The following is a 6577-nucleotide window of genomic DNA, read 5'->3' as shown; positions in this document are numbered from 1 at the left end:
ATTACTGTGAGCCGGACATGCCCTAGGTACCTGGAAACAACAGTGAACAAGACGGATGTGGTTCCTTTACAAAGTTTCCAGTCTAATCTGGAATTCAAACAAACCAGGCGAATAATTACAACCTGAGGTGAATTCTTTTTCTTTTTTTTTCTGGCCACGCAGCTCGTGGGACCTTAGTTCCCTGACCAGGGATCGAACCTGTGCCCCCTGCATTGGAAGGGTGGAGTCTTAACCACTGGACAACCAGGGAAGTACCTGAGGTAAATTCTATGAAGATAGCTGCTAAGATAGAGAATAATGTTAGAAAGCAGGTGGAGTATTCCTGTAGCATGGTGAGCCCTGAAGACCTTGCTCTGAAGGTGACAGCTAAGCCACATCCAGAAGGAGCAGGCCAGCCAACTGTGGGGAGAATGGCTGGCAACTCTTTCCACCTCGCTTTCCCCTCAGTCTCATTGCTGAAGTCGGCCAGCAAATATCAGAAACACACATCTGTTAAATCATTAATCTCATGTTCACAGAAAATAGAGATGTTGCTCTTAAGGGGATTTCAGTCTTTCCTTAGGTGAAAATATATGTTTATGACAACTATTTTATTTACTCTTCATCCCACTTTGGAAAGATGTGCAAAGCACTGATCCCCAGGGGAATAAAAACTGAATGATGCATGGCCCCCCTCTACCTTAGGAATTGTGTTAGTCAAGGTAAGTGAGGCTGCTTTGCAATAACAAGTAATCCCCAAATCTCGGTGGCTTAATGTACTAGTAGTTTATTTCTCACTCACACAATTTCCAAAGTGGGTCAGCAGCTCTCCTGGGTAGCTCTCCTACAAGTTGTTACTCAGAAATCCAGGTTCCTTTCATCTTGTGATTCTGGCCTCTATCCACAGAAGGTGAAGAGTGCGCTGGAGGCTCATCAAATATTTTATTTTATTTATTTTTTAATTTAATTTTATTTTTTTTTTTGCGGTACGCGGGCCTCTCGCTCTTGTGGCCTCTCCCGTTGCGGAGCACAAGCTCCGGACATGCAAGGCTCAGCAGCCACGGCTCACGGGCCCAGCTGCTCCGCGGCATGTGGGATCTTCCCGGACCGGGGCACGAACCTGTGTCCCCTGCATCAGCAGGCGGACTCTCAACCACTGCACCACCAGGGAAGCCCTCATCAAATATTTTAAAAGACCAGTCTTGCAAGTTGCTTACAATACTTCCACCCAATTCCATCAGTCAGAACCCAAACATATAGTCTCACTCTAACAGCAAGGAAGACTGAGAAATGAGGTCTCCCTATGTTCCCAGAAAGAAGAAATGGGATTGATGAAGATATAGCTGGCCTCCATTGTAGGAAGCTCTTAATTTAGTGGCCCAGAAAGTCCAGCAGACACTAAAGTATCTTTAGGAGGGGCAACTGTTAAAAACATTAAATAGAGGTGGAATCAAAGATGGGAGTCCACAGGGATAAGATTGATTAATTCTGATTAATCAATAAGGGAGAGCTGATAAGGGAAGTCTGCTAGAGGAACTGGGTTTAATCAGGGTCTTAAAGGATGAATAGGTATTTAAATGGTAGAAATAAAAAAATGAAGTTAGACAAAGGCACAAAAATGTGAAAGTTCATACCAGCCAGAAACGGTGAGGCATCTGGTAAGACTGGAGGAAACGAGAGTGGGGAAAAAAGAGGGACCACATTCCCAAGGGTGTTGGATGTGAAGTTAAATAGTTGGATTTTGTTCTGTGGGAAATAGGACATCATGAAAGCTTTTTGAATAGGTGGTAATATCATGAGATTTGTGTTTAAAAAAAGATACTTTCTTTTCCATGTATTTGGTTGTTGGCTGAGGTTGCTGGGAAGCTTAATGAGTGATAATTAGGGATGTTGCTGCTTCATAACAGGTAGTTCTTTTCTTCCAAGAATTGACAACACTTTATATGTGCTGGAGAAGCTCATTAATCCTCAATTTCTTCAAGAATAGCACAGATGAATTAAATATCCCTCTGTGACCTACGTACTTTACTGAACTGAGAGAACCTCATGCTGGTGGCCCAAAAGACATATAAAAAATGTTACAGGTTGCATCATCTGTCAGCCTTGCAGAGAACTCTGTCCAAATTCTTTTGGGAGAGGCAGAGCCATGTGCCAGCTCCCCAGCGGAGCCCAGAATACTGACATACGAGTTCAGGGATTTTTGGCAACACTTTGGGACTCTTGTCATCAGTACGTTTGAGTTCCAGTTTTCAACTTGTTTCTGATCAGCTAATAACAGCCCATATCTTAAACTTTAACCTAAAAGATAAAGATCCATCTCTTCATGGATTCTCAATCCTACTGCTCCGTCGTCGTGTTGATAGTCAAATGTATTTCTCCATTACAGCGTTTGTCTAAATGCATGGAAATTTCGTTTAAGTCCTAACATAGTTGAAGTATCTTTAGTTTCTTTGTAGCTCCTCATCCAAGGTCCCAACCCTTTTCATTCCCACATCCCCAACCTGGAGAACAGTTGAAAATACAGAAACGTAAAAACGTTGCCACTAAGTGATCTTTCTCCAGAGAAGTTTAGCACACTTCACTTAAGTAGAAGTCTCTGTTGGTTCTGCATCCAATGGCCAGTTCTTTCCTGACTTACTCTTTGGTGTCAAAGCCATGATTTTGTCCAGATATCCTGGACTTTTCCCTAATCCGACTCAGGAATAAATCCAAATTAATCTAATCACAGCAATCTTGTGCCTCTTATCAGTGATGGATTTAGGGGTGACCCAGTGTATGCATGGATGAGAACACTTAAGATCTACTCTCTTAGCAACTTTCAATGGTGCATGAGTACAGGTCTGCTTGGGGGTTTCTTGGAAATGTTGCCTTGATTTTGAAAAGCACTGATGCCAGTATTTGTTTCTCTTCTCCCACCGTCAAGATACGGTACCTGGAACAGCAGTAGCCACCTTGCAGCCCTGGGGAAGCCCAGCTGGAACAATGCCAGTGCCCTGAGGATGACCGAGCCAGGAGGACTTAGGGCTCTGGTGGCATTGCAAAGTCACCGGCTTAACCAAACCCAAGGAGTTCTACCAGGACCTCTTTTATGTGAGATGATTCATTTTCTTTACTACTCTAAGCTGATCAGTTTGGACTTTTCCGTTACTTGCAGCAGAAGCAGTGTAACCAATAACAATGGCAATTCACACCGTTTCTTACCATCCCAGTGAGGAAAGCAGATGGTCAGAGCAGAGCACTCACGTTACATCACTCTAAGCTATAATGTAATCAGTGCCCCTGCAGTTGCACAAAGCGGGTTCCGGAAAGCAGGGAGTGAGCAAATGGCTTCATTTGAGTCACCGAGGGGATCAAGAAGAAAGCCAGGAAGAAGGCAGCCAAGACAGTGGCTTCCTCCTTGAAGGTCAGCTGGAGCATGGAGCCTGGCTCAGCCAGCTCTGATTCCTTTTGCCCATAAACTTGGGCCACTTCACTCCACATCTCAAAGCTTCAGCTTTTCTCATCTGTAAGATATATGCCTCGCAGGTTGCTGTGAGAATACAAAATAATGCATGATAATTCATGCAGCGTGGTGCTTACAGCCCATGCACTATGGGCATTCAGTAAAGGCAGCTTTTATTTTAACAAGCGTGATGATTCCCAACCTTTTTCTGCCTCAGATCCTTGATGGTAGCAAAGAACCTCTGGGTCATTTATCCTCTTACTGTCACTTGACACCATAAATTCATAGGCCAGAAGGGAAGGAGAGTGTTCCATGAATGAGACTCAATTTGTAGCTGTGATCAGTGAGTCATTACTTCATGCCCGAAACCCACATCCAAACAACTCCATCTCCATATGTGAAAGCTCGTATGCATCAGGAAAGATCCTGGGACCATACCTGAGAACACATTTTCTTTTTTTTCCTCGGATTTATTGAGATATAATTGCCATATAACATTGTGTAAGTTTAAGGTGTACAATGTGTTGATTTGATACTTATATGTTGCAGAATGATTGCAACCATAGCTAACACCTCCTTCACATCATATAATTACTAGTTCTTCTATAGTGTTGAGAACATTTAAGATCTACTCTCTTAGCAACTTTCAAGTATATAATACAGCATTATTAACTATAATCACCATGCTATACATTAGATCCTCAGAACTTATTCATTTTATAACTGGAACTTTGTATCCTTTGAACAACATCTCCCTATCCACCCCCCAAGGCCCTGGTAACCACCATTCTAATCTCTGCTTCTATGAGTTCAGCATTTATAGATTCCACATATAAACGATATCATATAATTTTCTTTCTCTGACTCATTTCACTTAGTGTGATGGCCTCAAGATCTGCCTATGTTGTTACAAATAGCGGGATTTCCTTCTATCTTATGGCTGAATAGACATCTTCTTACGTATTCATCCATTGATAGGCACTTAGGTTGTTTCCATATCTTGGCTATTGTGAATGAACACACAGTATAGATATCTCTTAGAGATTCTGGTTTCATTTCCTTGGGATATGAAAAGGAAGTGGAATTGCTGGATCATATGATAGTTCTATTTTTAATTTTTTGAGGAACCCCTGTACTGTTTTCCATGGTGGCTGCACCAATTTACATTCCCACCAACAGTGCACAAGGGTCCACAGAACCCATTTTCTTTTTTTTTTTTAACATCTTTATTGGAGTATAATTGCTTTACAATGGTGTGTTAGTTTCTGTTTTATAACAAAGTGATCAGTTATACATATACAGAACCCATTTTCTTAAGCTATGTTGCCACCTACAAACGGCGGAAAACTGGATTTGTAAGAGTCATTTCAACCGAGTGCCGCGCCACTTACAGATACGCCGCATTAATTTTTTTCATAACTACTTGTTAGCCTCCAGTTTGAGAGAAAGACAATTTAAAAAAAAAACCTGGAATGCTCTTGCTTGGAATTGTAATTGCTCATTAGAACCCCATTTCATTATAATTGTACAATTCATTATGCTGAGCACTTCATTAGAAGTATTGTAAAACTCCTGACAAGTTGAATATTGAAATGAATCTGATTTAGAGCTTTACTGTTTCTTGAGGGCATTTTCTAATTAATGCAAGTCTGAGAAACCAGAAAAAGCGAGAGTCTTCATATTTTCTTCTGGGGGTCATTACTGGAGATGTGTTTTTAAAAAAATCATTTTGAATTAGGAAGCTTTCTTTAGCACAGAAAGAAAAAAATAGTCCATAAACCCGAAATAGTCACAGTGAGGCCACATCTATCTTTACAGACACAGAGAGCTCAGAATGATCCGCACTTAATGCTAAGCCAAATGTTTTTAGAGTGCTGTTAGGGACTTCGGGGTAAAGAGAGCGGATTGAACATTTTCGCTGATTGCCCTTTCCTCTTGAAAGCCCACTGAAATGACAGCAACGGAGGTTTAAAAAGGGTAGAAACCCACAAGGACAAAGAAAATGCAGGGGAAGAACAGAGCAACAAAGTCCTGGCGGCTGCAGGCAGAAGGACAAGGACTATTGACATTTCAGAACCAAGAACCAGAATCCGAAGCCGACAGAGTAGGAGGTGAGGTGCAAACTCATTGCGCTCAGCACCCCGCGGATGTGCAGGAATTAGTGGTTCCAGTAAGTGGAGCTAAATGTGGGGCTCTAGGAGGATCAGCTGAGAGTCTGCTTGGGAAGCATTTGGATCCCCGGCAGAGGGACGGTCACTCGTCTCCACTGGTGCAAGTTGAGAGGTTTCTCCCTCTGGAGAGGGTGGAACAGAGGGTCTCTGGACTGGAAGATTCTAGAAATGGTTGATGGCAAGTCTACCATAATACAACAGGGGGACCAGATGAAAACTTACACATCTAATGATTAGACCTTCCCTCCAAGCCCTCTTAGGTCAGCAAAATGCCGGCAGCAGGGCCTAGACCCTGAGCATGAGATTGGAAGATGCTTCTTTGAGGAATCTGACCACCCAAGGAGAAATAGCTAAAAATGGCTCTCTCAGGGAGTTCCCAAGAAAACAGACAGTCAGAGCGGTGGCTCCCAAAGTGTGGTCTCCAAACCTGCAGTATCGGCAACACCTGGGAACCCACTAAAAATGCAAATTCTCACACCCTGCTCCAGACCTACAGAATAAGAACCACTGGGGTAGGACCCTGAGATCTACTTTAAGAAGTCCCCCACCTATTCAGTAAAGTTGAGAACTACTGCTCTTCAGCGAAGCTCACCATGGACACAAAATGTCCCTTCCTTATAAATGTGAGCAGACGGTCAAGGGTGAGCAGATATCTAAAGAAAGATGGAGAACAAAATAAATTGAAATAAATAACAATCTTGGAGGAAAAAGAGACTTTTCAGGAAAAATTAAACTTGGAAAACAGCTAACATTAATACCCTTGGAGGGGTAAGAAAAGATATTTCATCCATGAAAACAAGAAGAGGTGACTTTTTTTTTAAGAAGTGGTCCTTTGAAAAACAATGAAAATGGGCTTTTGAAAATTTTTAAATATGGTAGTAGAAAGGAAGAATTCAACCAAACACTAAAAAGTGAAGCAAAAAGACAGAAAAAAAAAAAAAAAAAAAAAAAAAGGGGGGAAAAAAAAAAAAAAACTAAAAAAAAA

The 6577-nt window shown here is 41.9% G+C and overlaps 1 long non-coding RNA gene across 1 annotated transcript in view; it reads left to right on the top strand.

Annotated features, from left to right (window-relative positions):
- Positions 1 to 200: 200 nt before the first annotated feature.
- LOC112413219 (uncharacterized) overlaps positions 201 to 6577 on the top strand; it is an 11927-nt gene continuing 5550 nt past the window's right edge. Inside the window, exons 1-2 of the long non-coding RNA XR_003005921.1 lie at positions 201 to 260; positions 2903 to 3069. This is a non-coding gene — a long non-coding RNA (uncharacterized LOC112413219). The remainder of the gene's footprint in view (positions 261 to 2902; positions 3070 to 6577) is intronic.

Source organism: Neophocaena asiaeorientalis, unplaced genomic scaffold (assembly GCF_003031525.2).
Source record: "Neophocaena asiaeorientalis asiaeorientalis breed wild unplaced genomic scaffold, Neophocaena_asiaeorientalis_V1.1 scaffold14, whole genome shotgun sequence".
Classification (NCBI taxonomy): Eukaryota; Metazoa; Chordata; class Mammalia; order Artiodactyla; family Phocoenidae; genus Neophocaena; species Neophocaena asiaeorientalis.
Note: the sequence above shows the minus strand (reverse complement) of the source record. Positions and strands in the feature narration are given on the sequence as shown.